Raw genomic sequence first — 10,072 nt, 5'->3', positions numbered from 1 at the left:
CATGCCTACATAATGAGGCCCCAGTAAAGACTCTGGACATAGATGTTTCATGGGTTTCATGGTTGGTGAAAGATATCAGTTCACATATGTGTGCGTGTGTGTATATGTGTGTGAGTGTGTACAGGAGATCGATATATCCTGGTTTTCCACCTTGGGGAGGGTATATAGTCTTACCACTTTTGGAACCCAAGGTCAGTTTGAACCTCAAGGTCATTGGTTCAAACCCACCAGTCTCACTGCTTGGACACTGTATGCAGGGTTGCTATAAGTTGAATCGACTCAAGAGCACTGCACAACAACAGTAACAACGTTGTTGTTGTTGTTGTTGTGCAGTGCCATAGAGTCGGTTCCGACCCATAGCGACCCTGTATAGGGTTTCCAAGGAGCAGATGGTGAGCTTGAACCAGCAACCTTGCAGTTCAAATGGTTTTGCAGTGTGGCGCATTAACCCACAGTGCCACACCAGGACTCCGTAACAGAGTTAGTGGGAAATCTTTGGGTTTTCCTTTTCTGACAGGTTTCTGTCCTACACAGGTTCTGGTTTTCACAGATTTACTGTATATGAAGGTGAAAAAACAACAACAACAAGCAAAACCGGTTGTCATCCAGTGCGCTCTGACTCATGGTGATCTGTGTGTCACAGCAGAGGAGTGCTCCACTGGGTTTTCTGTGGCTGTGAGCTTTTTGAAGTAGATTGTCAAGACTTTCTTCCGAGGTGTCTGTGCAAGGTCTCAAACCTCCAACCCTTTCTTTACTTAGTAGCTGAATACCTAATTGTTTAAAAGACTCCAGCACATAATAAAAGGGCTGGGCATTTAGCATGCATTATTTCATCTGTCCTATTAATCCAATGAGGCTGACTTGATGATTAGCTCCTGTTGCTCATCTGTAAAATGGGGATAACATTAGTGTTTATCTTACCAGGTGCTTGTAAGAATCAAATAAAATATCATAGCTCCCAAGATTTTGTAAGCAGGCATGCATTTTATAAATACTAGTGATGCTGTTCTTATCCTTCAGATCAAACTCCACAGGCAACTGGTTGTTTCAAATAAGCACAAGTTGAGACTTTGGTATAGTCTACTGCATTCCTCAGACTAAAACTGCTCAGCTCTGGAACTGGAGTTTCGAAGTTCATTATCTCACTGCACTGTTCTTTGGCACTAACATTTCTGATTTACAGAAAGAGGGGTGTCATAAGAGTTGCTTTCGTCTCTCAGGGCCTGAGGTCTAACCTAGCCTCTGAAAATGAGAACAGTTTTTGCAAGTTCTCAGGCAAGCTGGCTGGATGAGCCGTCCGTCCAGCTGATGAAGTCTGCTGTGTTGGAAGTAGCACAGGTTTGTCCATTTGATACTCTCACATCCGACTCCTGGAAGCCTCTCACTGCTTAATGGATTCATTTAAGTGATAATATGAGCCGATCGTATGTCAGGTTGTTAAAATGGTGATAACATATTGCACTAGGAGAGCATTATCTACGGTAACTGCATTATAATGGGTAGGGAGAGTCGACAGAACTACATATGATATTCCCATAAACACCAAATGAATTCAGAGTGAGTATGCTATTCATTCCAAGTGTAGCCAAGACAAGAGGTGACACTTCATCTTCCACGGCCTCGTGTTCCTAACACTGCAAAGGAGACGTATGCAGACAAGGGCTGACACATCAAAGTCAAACAAATATATGCTTCTCTGATGCATAACCATTCCGGACATCTACCCACTCAGTTTTAGGGGAGAGTCTGGGCTTTCAAAATGTTGTCCCCCAAGGGATAAAGTAAATAAGATGGAACAGAGGGAGCAAGGCACCAGGCATTGTCATGATGAGCAGGAGAGAGAGGGACCTGTGGGCGCTACCTTCCCAAGTTCTGCTTCATAGTTCTTGAGTATTTTAACGGGAAGGGTGGGTTGAATAATGAAACATAGAGACCACAGGTGTTTGTAGTCCCACCTGCCTATACCTACCTAAGACCACACAGAGGAAAATGTTTGAACGTAAAGTTTATGCATATCACCTCCAACCTCCGAGTTGTAGTATCCTTTCCCTTTCTTGCAGCTTCTCTCTAATACTAGTTAACAAATTGTCACTGAGTTAATTATAACTCATAGCAACCCTATGTGTATCAGAATAGAACTATGTTCTGTTGGGTTTTCAATGACTGATTTTCCTGTAGATCACCAGGCCTTTCTTTCAAGACACCTCTGGGTAGATTCAAACCTCCAATCATTTAGTTAGTAGCAGACTGCATTATCCATGGGTACCACTCAGGGATTCCATCTTCTCAATACTCAACTTTCTTACTTTTTGCTCTGATATTAGGATCTTAGAGCTGTATTCCTTCCAGGATATTTACATTTTCAAAAAAGATAGTATAAGAGCAGAGTTAGAAAATGAAGATGTAACTTTTGGCTTCAAACTTCAGACTGGTAATAATAATAGCTTCCTTTCACTGGGAGTCCTGGTGTGGCATTGAAAGGTAAGCACTGGACCACAAGGTCAGCTTAATCTCAAGGTTGGTGGTTCAAACTTACCAGTCCCTCATCGGAAACTCTATACAAGGTCACTATGGATCAGAACCGACTCGACAGCACTTAACAACAACAACCTATCACTGATAGCTTACTATGAATGAACCATTGGCCTACATTGTCTATAATTCTCAGAAACGCCTGTAAGGTTGTTGTTGTTGTTAAGTGCCGATGAGTTGGTGCCAACTCATAGGTACCCTGCATTAGGTTTCTGAGACTGTAAATCTTATGGGAGCAGAAAACCTCACCTGTCTCCCACAGAGTGGCTGGTGGGTTTGAACTGTCAATCTTGTAGTTAGCAGTCCAGTGCTTATTCTATAGCTCCATCACCAAGGTAGGGTTTACAGTTCCCATTTTAGAACGAGGTCACTGTGGCTCTGAGTGTTAAATAAGACAGAATCAGTATTTGAATGTATTCTACAAAGTCCTTGCTTTAAGTTGGTTTGACCAGGAAGCTGCCTAACATCTGTGAGTTTGTATCCTTTAATAGCTAAGTTCTGAAAAAATGTACCCACCTTATAAGGCTATTATGATGGTCACTGGAGACAGCATATGCTCTTTGTCAACTGCAAACCTGTGCAAAGGGATAAAAACACTGAATCTGGAGTAGCAATACTTGGGTTCAAGTACCTTACTGAATAGTGTCCTTGGGTGAAATGGAGTTTCTTTTTTTGATTGTGAAGTGGAGGAAGATTGGCAGAGCTGATTAGTTTCCTATTCAACAAGTCATACGCATTTTGTTTCATGTCATTGCAATCCCTAATATGTAACATCTCTTACCTCACTTCCTCCCTGTACTTCTTGTTTCCATTCATCCTTTCCTAACCCTTCTAAACTTCATCCTTGGGTCAATACTGCCCTTTTGATCTCAAATGTTTGATCATTCTAAGATGCACCTACCTCCCTTACAGAGCTGGTTCACTTACTGTCTTTAAGCTGTGCCTTCCTCCTGCAAACTGGCATTGCTGTGAGCTCTCCCACTTCCTATTCTTGTCTACCTACTATGCACCCTGCAATCTGCAGAGTTCATAGGCCTCTGCCCTGTAGTTGCTCACAGCCTAAAGGGGAAATACACTGTGTAAACAATAGCAATCATAAATGTCCTAAGTGCCATAATAGAGCTAAGTGTAAAGCGGTGTTGCGAGCACCAATGAGGCAAAGCATGTGTCCTCAGCAACCTCCTTACAGAGAAACAGATGGATAGTGCTCTATCAAAACTAATAGAATGAAAGATATTGCAAAAGCAATATGCGCAGAAGTGCTCAGTAAACTAAAGCTGTAAACACGTGAAGGGAGTTTTTATGATTTGCCCAAAGGAAGGAACTGCTATCTGAGGAATGTTGGCACCAGCAGAGGGAAGATTTTAGGGAGGAACTCCTTCTCTGTGGCTCCAATGTGAGACATTTGGGAGGCTTGGCCTTGTCCTCAGCCCTGTTTTTCAGCTTCAACTTGCCCCACTCCTGGCCCTGCTTTGGTTAAAAAAGGTGGAGAATCCTGACCAGAAATGCTTGTAGGCCTGAGGCTTTCCAGTCACCTGGAGCGCTGAGCCTCAGGGAGCACCCCAGGGCCAGAACAAAAACTGGCCTTTAGTGTTCTGAAAGTGATGAGACAGGAGGTAACTCTGAAGCCCTGATCCCCCTCCCCAGAGGAGCCTCCCTCCTCAGAGGAGCCTGAGGCAAGGCAAGATGCCTGGGCACTCCAGAACCCACTCCAGGTTACCTGCCTGTGATTTAGGGTCAGTGCGGGAGATTCCACTACTTAATAAAGGAACTCTGAGCAAAAGGCAACACATTCCTCTGTTAACACAAAACACAGATCACAGAAGACCACATGCAGTGTTCAGAATAGGCAAATCCATAGAAACCAAGAACAGATTAATGGTTTCCTAAGACTGGGGAGTGACTGCTAACTGTACAGGGGTTCTTTTTGGGGGTGATGAAAATATGCAAAAATTGATTGAGATGAGGCTGTACAGCTCTATAAATACACTAAAGTCATTGAATTGTCCCATTTAAGTTGGTGAATTTCATGGCATGTGAGTTACAGCTTAATAAAGCTGTTGGGGGATAAGAGAAGTGAGAGAGAGAGAAACAAAAACTGTGGAGGTTTGAGTTGGGAAGGTACAGTAAGATTCTCTTGGTAGGGGAGAAAACTATATAAGCAGCTCTTTTCTGCCCCTCCAAGTTTCAGTTTTCATTTGGGGATCTGTGGATCTGATTCCACCTCAATCACCATGTTAGATGCCCCCCAGGACAAAGGCTGCTCACCCAGGGTAGGGTCCAGCCTGCCTCTCTTTCTCTGCCAATGGCCTCATTTGCCTTAGCCCAAGGCATAAGATCTTTCTTTATAAATCAAAGGCATTAAAAAGACTTTTATCATTTAATTGAGACGATCTGTAGAAGGAAACATTATCAGAAGAAGTGAAAAAAAGAGATGAAAAACTAGAGAACAATGGAGGTCAGGGAAGTAAGCAATTGATCTCGGATTAGTTAATATGATAGTGTGACCTATTTGGGAGGAACTTTGAAATCATACCCCTACCAATGAAAATGATGCTTCGCCATTGCTTGTTTTTTTCATCCCTGGGGAAGAGCTCTCTGTGGTGCCGCACTGTCTGTTGACAGTTTGCTGAACCAGAGTCTAAGCAAAGTGTTTTAGGAAGAGATGTATTAAGAAATACCAATCATGGAGACAAAGAAGTGTGGTGTCTGTGATGGTGAGTTGTTTGTGTCGATTTGACTACGCTATGGTGCCCAGTCATTTGGTCAAACTTCAGTCTAGTTGCTGTCATGAAGCAGTTGCACGTGATGACATCGGTTGACCTCACATAAAACAGATGACCTTTCATAATGTGGTCAGTTGAAGACCTTAAGAACAACTTCCCTTAGGTATGTTTTGCCTTCAGACTATAAGAGACATTTTGCCAGAACTCCCTCATTCTTTATTCTTCCTGTCACCTGATTTATGGATTTGGAGATGCAAGCCTGAAGTCGTCTTTAGTGGTCACGTGACTTACTGATTTTGGATTTGCCAGTTTTATAATTTCCAAAGCATCTACTTCACATCATGGGAGGCAGACTTGCCCAACCCTTCCTAAAGGGCACCAGCACTGGTTAAGAAATGTCAATAACAATGACTAATGTTTCTATGGTGTTTTGTAATTTCCAAAGCATTTTCCAAATTTGTTATCTTTGTCAAGGTAATACAGACTTCCTTGAAGTGAATCTGGCATCTTATTATTATTTTTTTATATATCACTAGATCAGTTATCCAATCAATCAATTGATCTATTGACTGATTCTCTTTTGCTAGAGAGCCCTGATCAAGACAGTTTACACTTTCCAGACTTGATACACTCTTCTCATCTCACCAAGACATTTTTTTACTTCTCAAATTAAATCCATGATCACCACCAACCCCAAACTCTGCCAGTGTTCCCAACTTCATCTTCCCAATACCCTAAGCCAAAAATGTGAGGTCATCTTTGGCCATCTCCTTCTCCTTGCAGTCATGCATCAAAACCTCTTAATTCTAAATCCCAAATATCTCATGATTAGGACCACTTATTTCCATCTGTACTACCCACATCTTAATCTTAGCTATGATTATTGTTCACTTTGATTCCTATACTAGTTTGATACATACATGGTCTCCTCACTTTACACACCAAGCAGAGTGATCCTTTTAGAGATTAAATCAGATTAGGCTAATCCTGGTGTTTGGGTTGAATTGTGTTCACCAAAAAAAAAAAAAAAAAAAATTGAATGATGATGAAGACATCAAAAGGAGATGAAAACTAATGACAGAAACACAAAAAAAAAAAAAAAATGTTCAAACTCTAACTACCAATACTTGTGAATATGACCTTATTTGGAAACACACCTTTGCAGATATAGTTAATTGCACTCACATGAGGTCACATAGCAGTAGGGTGGACCCTAATCCAATATGACCAGTGTCCTTAGTAGATGTTAAGAGGCATAAAACCAGAGAAAGACACAGAGGGAAGATGGCCATGTGGAGATGAAGACAGAGATAGAAGCTATGTTGCTACAGACAAATGGCAGGGTTACCAGAAATTGGAAGAAACAAGTAAGGAACTTCCTCTAGAGTCTTCAAAGAAAAAAACATGACCCTGCCAATGTTCTGAATTGAGACTTCTAGCTTCCAGAATGGTGGTGAGTTCATCCCTTTTTTTGTTTGAAATAACCCAGTTTGTAGTACTTTGTTACAGCAGCCACAGCAAACAAATATATCCAAGTTAAAACTTCCCAGGCTAGCTGGCTAAGTTAGAACAGATGCCCAAGCCCCTTCCTAGGGACCACAATGTTATGCAGCATAAGGTTCCTCCTTGTTCATCATATTTACTGGCCTTTTTCAGTTCTCTAAAGGACCCAAGCTCTTTACTTGGCAAGATGGGGTATTTACCTACCAGTTCTCAGCTTAAAAATTTACTTATTCAGCAAGATTATTATTTGTTTCACTTACTCTCCACTTACTCAATGGATGTTTATCTGGTACACAGCCTGTAGCCAGGCACTGTACTAGACTCTGAATGCCTCTCTTCACCTAATTCATGCCTCCTGTTATGTTCTCTACTAGGTCCCCATTCATCCTTCCCATTATGTAATCATACATTTACTTGGATAATCATTTTTCAATGTCTTTCTTCCTACTTTACATTAATGTCTTTGAGGTCAGTGACTACGTAGCTCACCAGTGCATTGTCCCCCCATATAATAGTTATTTGATAATGATTCTTTAAATCTCTAAACAAACATCCTTTTTATTTCTGATAACATGCGATACATGGAAGCTTTCTTGTTTTCTCCCTTTTCCTTGTCTTACTCCACATCATAAGATAACAAACAGCACACAGGGTGGCTAAGTGGGACACAGATATTCCAAACCCTTCCTAAAGGGAATCAGCATTGGTTAATAACTGATAATAATAATGACTAACAGTTCTATGGTGTTTTATTGTTTCTAAGCATTTTCCACATTTGTTATCTTCATCAAGATAATAAAGGCAAGCTAGCCCTTGGCTGTCCTACAAAATCAAATAAGTAAAATGAAAATAATAAAAAAAGAAATACGAAAAGAAAAAGCTCCAGGACAACAGGGATTAGGCTGTTGTAATATTTAAAGTCTATTAGTAAAACATTGGCAGGATAGAAAAAGAAGGGAAACCCAACAGCTCGTTTGCTTTTTCCAAATCCTGATAACATTGTGTAAGTTTTTAGAAACAAAGGAACTTATTTCTAGTCCTCTGTGCCCATCAGAGTTCCAGGCTGCTCATCACTCTGCACTGGACCCCGTGGTAAATGGCATATAATATAAGGGATCCTGCCCTGTTTTCCATCAGTGTAAGGACCCCTACCAGAGCTCAGACAAAGAGGGGTCTATGCGATACAAGTTAGAGTCTAAAACTCCTTGGTTGTTGCATATGAGGAAAAGAGTTTCCTTGAATTGAAGAGGCAGACACATATGGGAATTGCTTAGGTTGATCTATTTCCTCCCTTCTCTTCCTCTCTTGACTCCCTCCCACCCTGTTTCCTTTCAAAAGTACTTTCCTTTTCCTTACACTGTACAAGGAGGATTCAAAAAGCTTGAGGAAAAATGGAATTAAGAGATAATGGAATTTTTCCATGAACTTTTTGAAGCTTCCTGGAATTGCTGAGTCTTATAAACAGTTAAGCACTTGCTGCTAGTAAAAAAGTTCATGGTTCAAATCTACTCTGAGGTACCTAGTGATCTATTTCCCAAAGATCGTAGCTTGTGGAAACCCTATGAAGTAGGGGTTACCTTTAGTTAGAATCAACTTGACAGCAATGGTTGGTTTCCTAGTTTGAATCTTCCCAAGTGCAAAAAGTCACTAGAACACATTAGAAGCAGACATAGAAAGCTGACTTGGTACTTGTACAAATGACAATGTGCAGAGTGTCTGTAAGTGCAAGAAACCCTAGAATGCATAAAGCTTTAGAGTTTCCCAATGTTTTCCTCTGCAGCATTTTTAACTGGGAAGTAAAATTCTGATCAGTTTTGGCTCTCTGCTCCTACCCATTCGACTGGCAGTCACAGCTTCTCTTCCAGTACCAGCCGCATCCCTGAGACAGGATGGTGAAGGTTGGAGTCAACGGAATTGGCCGAATTGGGCTCCTGGTCACCTGGGCTGCTGTTAACTCTGGCAAAGTGGAGGTTGTTGCCATCAACGATTCCTTCATTGATCTCAACTACATGGTCTACATGTTCCAGTATGATTCCACCCATGGCAAGTTCAGTGGCACTGTCAAGGCTGAGAATGGGAAGCTTATCATCAATGGGAAGCCCATCTCTATCTTTCAGGAGTGAGATCCCGCCAACATCAAGTGGGGTAAGGCTGGTGCTGAATATGTTGTACAGTCCACTGGTGTGTTCACAACCTTGGAGAAGGCTGGGGCTCACTTGAAGGGTGGTGCCAAAAGGGTAATCATCTCTGCCCCTTCTGCTGATGACCCTACGTTCGTGATGGGGCGTGAATCATGAGAAGTAGGACAACTCCCTCAAGATTGTAGCAATGCCTCCTGCACCAACAACTATTTGGTCCCCTTGGCTAAGGTCATCCATGACAACTTTGGCATTGCGGAGGGACTCATGACCACAGTCCATGCTATCACTGCCACCCAGAAGACAGTGGATGGCCCCTCTGGGAAACTGTGGTGTGATGGCCACGGGTTGCCCAGAACATCATTCCTGCATCTACCGGTATTGCCAAGGCTGTGGGTAAGGTCATCCCTGAACTGACTGGGAAACTCACTGGCATGGCCTTCTGTGTCTCTACTCCTAATGAGTCTGTGGTGGACCTGACCTGCTGTCTGGAGAAAGCTGCCAAATACAATGACATAAAGAAGGTGGTGAAGCAGGCATCAGATGGACCTCTAAAAGGCATCCTGGGCTACACTGAAGACCAGGTCGTCTCCTGTGACTTTAACAGTGACACTCACTCTTCCACCTTTGATGCTGGGGCTGGCATTGCCCTCAATGACCACTTTGTCAAGCTCGTTTCCTGGTATAACAATGAATTCGGCTACAGCAACAGGGTGGTGGATCTTATGGTCTATATGGCCTCCAAAGAATAAAGGCCCCCTGGACCACCAACCCCAGAAACAGCACTAGAGGAAGAGAGAGGCCCTCAGTGGCTGGAAGTCCTTACCCCAACTCTAATCCCCCTATACACTGAGAAGATCCCATCCTCAGTTTCCATCCAGATCCCCTGGCTTAGAGAGCCCAGTCTTGTCATGTATCATCAATAAAGTATACTATCCAGCCCTCCCTTCCACCCCCGCAAAACAAACAAACAAATTCTGATCAGTTTACCTTTATCAATGCATCATGGCATTTTCAAGGATTCAAGTTGGCACTTTCAATCAATTTCTCCTTTTAGTATTGATCCAATGGTGTCATGATCAGCAAAAGACCAGCCTGAGGGTGGAGGCCCTTGGGAGGTGAAGGAGGGTGAAGTGACAGAAAGGACAAATCTATCTTCTTGCACATATTCCA

General features: G+C 42.4%; 1 pseudogene; it reads left to right on the top strand.

Annotated features, from left to right (window-relative positions):
- The first annotated feature begins 8,650 nt into the window (after nt 1–8,650).
- On the top strand, nt 8,651–9,651 carry LOC102833328 (annotated as a pseudogene).
- The last annotated feature ends 421 nt before the right edge of the window (nt 9,652–10,072 follow it).

Source organism: Chrysochloris asiatica, unplaced genomic scaffold, assembly GCF_000296735.1.
Source record: "Chrysochloris asiatica unplaced genomic scaffold, ChrAsi1.0 scaffold00009, whole genome shotgun sequence".
NCBI classification, from domain to species: domain Eukaryota; kingdom Metazoa; phylum Chordata; class Mammalia; order Afrosoricida; family Chrysochloridae; genus Chrysochloris; species Chrysochloris asiatica.
This window is presented reverse-complemented; position numbering and strand designations above follow the sequence as displayed.